Consider the following 4,600-nt stretch of genomic DNA (forward strand, 5'->3'; position numbering starts at 1 on the left):
TTAAGGGTTCGTTTGTTTACATGTAAAAGGTTTTATGGAAAATGTTTTCTGCATTTCCCTATGTTTGTTACACAGAAAATAGTTTAGTCAATGGAAAATAACTTACTGGTCAAGGTAAAATAAGCCATTTTTCCTGTAAAATGATTTACCTTTTTGAAAAGTGTAAGTCATTTTCCGAAAAAGACTTCGTCTATAGATAATTTTATTTTTATATAAAAATTAACTTAAGTCAATCTTAATATTATTATATTGATAATAATTTTTTTTTATTTTTAAAAATATTTAAAATATTATATTTTTCAATATTATTAAACATACATATTTAATTATTTATATTTAGTCATATAATAAATTATTACTATAATCAGTATAATTTATTATTTTAATAAATTATTTAATATTTAAATTTTATTTTAATAATAAATTTTAAAAATAATAATTTTAAATGATATTGTTCACATATTATTGAAAATATTCAATATTAATATTTTAATAATAAATATTTATTACAATTATAAATATATTAATAATAAATGTTTTATAGTATAAAGGTTAAAATATGTCATAAGTTTATGTACACTTCACAGATTTGTAATTTTATTTTCAAGAATTTAGTCCCTTCACTTTTCAAATTTGAAAATCAAGTCCAATTGTTGACATTGTTAATTTTTTTGTCAAATTCATTAATGTCACATTTTTAAATAAAAAATACCCACTTAGTAGCCATGTAATTAAAAAATGACGTTGTAATGAATCTGAATTTAACATAATATTTTTAATATATACAAAAGCAATGTAAAATATAAAATTATAGATAAAAGTAAATTTGATTAAACAATGAAAAAATAAGAAAATCTCAAATGTATATTTGTTTAATTGAAAACAACTTTTATGAAATATTTTTAAGAAATCTACCAAACAACAGAAAATATTTTACACAGATTCATCCAAACACCAGAAAATATTAGCTTTTCTAGAAATAAATTATTTTCCAGAAATCATTTTCCGGAAGTCATTTTCAGTGAAACAAATGAAGCCTAAGTTTTTATTACTTTATTTAAATTTAATAAATTTTTTAATTTGAGTCTTTTATTGACCATAGGGGCCGGATGAGGCCTAAGACTAAGCTAAGATGCTTTGTGAGTGTGTAGGAGACCTTTAGAAGTTGTGCTAACTCAATACTGGTCATTGTGTTACAACATGAAAAGATGGATGTCGCAACATAAGGAGCAAAATAGAAGAATTTCAAGACTACCTTCGGTGTCGCGACACAACTTGAGGATGTCATGACACACCCTTGAAAATACCCTGAAGATGAGCATACTGCCTTCGATATCACGACATAGGATCTGGTGTGTCACGACATCGACTCTATATGAGAAATAGTTATGAGCCAGGGGCATTTTGGTCTGCACAATTAAATATTAAGCACGAGGACGACAACTGACCTGGGGTTAACGACGAGGATCACTCTAAATTTATAAATAGGCTCATTTAACACATGTTATGGACAAATTTTCATATTGTATAGTTTTCTTCATAGTTTTAGTCTTTAGCTTTTCTATTTTCTTAAGCTTTAGGTATATTTCAGTTTTGTTCTTGCTTTTGAGGGAAGATCGGATTTGTGAACTTGATCAAACTTTGTGATGATTCAACATTCTATTCAATACAAATTAGGATTCTTCTAAACTTTATATTCTTGGATTGTTATTTATGTCTATTTTATATATCAAGTTTATACTTTTTATGAGATCCATGAGGAACTAATTCTCTTGTGGAGGGTTATTGAGTGGAAGTATTATTAATTAACCATTTTGTAATGTTATATTAACAGGCCAACTGTTCGAGAAAGGAAAAACTTAAACTCTAAGCTTGATGACCCTAAGAAGTCATCAAGGTTGGAGTTAACCCAAAATTAGTATGACCTATCCATGAATACCTTAACCCTAAATCGGTCTAGACTGTGAGGTCGAAAGATAAATAGTTTTTGCCAACTCATTATTCTCATGGAAGATCGGAAGATGTTGCTAGGGTATCGACTAGTTGATTGAACAAGAAGCCCAAAATGACAGCTGGTTATGATTACGAAAGCGAGCTTATCACCCATGCTTAGATTTGATAAATTCTTCTATTTGATTTCCCATTATTTATTTATTTCTGTTCTCTTTATTTTTATTAATAAAAATACCAAAAAAATTATCTATATTTCATCGTAATATAATCTATCTAAATTACTAATTAGATCTATTTGTGCTTAGGTTAGAGTTAAATCAGTGCTTGCCTCTCTTGGGTGAGATCCTCAAAGTACTCGTTACTTTGTTGTAACTATATTACAACTTGACCCATATACTTACGGATATCACCCTTTCAATATCTTTTGTGCAGGTTTCTCATTCTAAATGTTGGTACATCTAGAGGCAGTCAAGTTGTTGGCGCCATTTTCGGGGAGGCAACATCACTAGTTTAATTTTAATTTTTGCATTTTAATAGAATAATTACGAAATGTTTAGATTATAGCTATGAATTTATATTCTTAATTGTACTAACATTTTTTTCTCTTTTTGGTTTCAGTGTATGACTCATAGTAGGGAAACACCTATAGAGCCAACTATTGATCCCAGAAAGATAATATGCAGTAATCGTCGACAGCAGGAATAATAGCAAATGTAGAACCCACCATCTACTGTGGGCAACGTAACTCGCGAGAATCCATTATTCAACGAAGCTAACGCTAACCCATCAAACCTACCACCACCACCACAACTATCCACAAGCATGAATATGGCACATAACGAGGGAACTTTAAGGGAGTACGCGCTACAAAATTTAGACATAGTTTAAGGGACTATAACGAGGCTGGCCATCATGACCAATAACTTTGAAATTAAGCCATCTATGATCTATATGATCTAAAACAATTTACAGTTTCGAGGAACGATGACGGAAGACCTGAATCAACATTTAAAATGATTCCTCTAGCTTTAGGACACTTTTAAATATAACGGGGTTGTAAACGACACTATTTGTATTCGATTGCTCCCTTTCTCATTAATAGATAATGCTTTTCTTAGTTAGATTGGCGGCACCAAGGTCGATCATGACTTGGGACGAACTTGCAAGAAAATTCCTACAAAAGTTCTTCCTGATTAATAAGACGGTCTGTCTAAGAAGGTCGATTTCCATGTTCAAACAGTTAGAGGGAGAGAGTTTTACGAAGCTTGGGAGAGTTTTAAGACGTTGATTTAGAAGTGTCCACATCATGGACTACCAAAGTTGTTACGACTGAGAATGTTCTACAATGGGTTAGATGCACACGTAAGGTAAGGATTTGATGGAGCCATAGGAGGAGCCTTAATGAACCGAACGTACAAGGATGCATACGAATTGATAGAAAATATGCCGATGAACTCCTGCCAGTGGCCAACTGAACGATATACATATGGCTAAAAATCATATACGGTGAAGAATTTCCAAGAGGATGAAAAATATTAAAAATATTAAAATGGTACCATTTTAAGACACAAATATACGGCCAAAAGTTATCAACCAATACACAATCATACTATATCTATTTCAACCAATTCAATATTCAGTTCAATACCATTTAACTATTCAATTACTTATCAATTTAACTTGCCTTACTAAACATAATCCACATATATAATTCATATGGTTAAACCATTCCAACATGCATTATCAATTCAACTTCATTCACTCCATATAAGTCAATTACCTAACTTAAAACAAAACCATTTAAACAACTTACTACATTAACAAATTCATAATTACAAGCCAACTCAATTGGCCTAAAAACACATGTTCACCAAAAATACTCAAAATGACTCAAGCCTATACATGCCATATACCATATATTCATAACTTCAAAAGTACCAAAATAGATGTTTGATAGTGTGATGAAGTCTCTAACAATCCCCGAATCCATGCTAGCTTTGATATCACTATAAAACACTAGAAAATACATAAAGTAAGCTAATAAGATTAGTAAGCTTGTATGATATAAACTTAACTAATTAAAAAAAAACAACATTCATCAATCTAAACATAATATCATGTACTTTATGATTACTAACAGACCTTTCAACTACTTATTCATAAGCTTATATACAAACTTTGTAACTTCCTCGATTTTAAGCTCATAATATACATGTACATACCTGTCCCAATCCATAACAAGTTCAAACATACACGAAATACCGTCAAATAATCAATGTCTCACGCACTAAGTTCCATACTCAATATCTCGCACACGATTGAGCTGCAACAATTACATAAACATAGAAATCATAAAAAATCGAGCTAAAACCGTACCTTAATCAAGCTAGGAGTGTGCCGAATGCTTTAAAACCTAAGAATGGTTTTCTTCCTCTTAATATTCAGCCAAGAAGATGACAATGAAGCTTAAAATTGATTTTGTTTTATTTAACATATAATAATTATGCTAATTACCATTTTAACCTTAATGAAAATCCATTTAAAACATCCATTAAATGTCCATATATGACCATATATACTATTAATGGTCTAATTACAACATAAGGACCTTCACTTCAATAAACCAAAGCTATTAAATGCCTTTAAC

General features: G+C 30.0%; 1 non-coding gene across 1 annotated transcript; it reads right to left on the bottom strand.

The window, feature by feature from the left end:
• Positions 1–3,160: 3,160 nt before the first annotated feature.
• Positions 3,161–3,266, bottom strand: LOC121217418 (small nucleolar RNA R71). The gene has a single exon (XR_005913521.1). It is a non-coding gene; the product is annotated as a small nucleolar RNA R71 (small nucleolar RNA).
• Between the last annotated feature and the right edge of the window lie 1,334 nt (positions 3,267–4,600).

This window comes from Gossypium hirsutum, chromosome A02, assembly GCF_007990345.1.
Source record: "Gossypium hirsutum isolate 1008001.06 chromosome A02, Gossypium_hirsutum_v2.1, whole genome shotgun sequence".
Classification (NCBI taxonomy): Eukaryota; Viridiplantae; Streptophyta; class Magnoliopsida; order Malvales; family Malvaceae; genus Gossypium; species Gossypium hirsutum.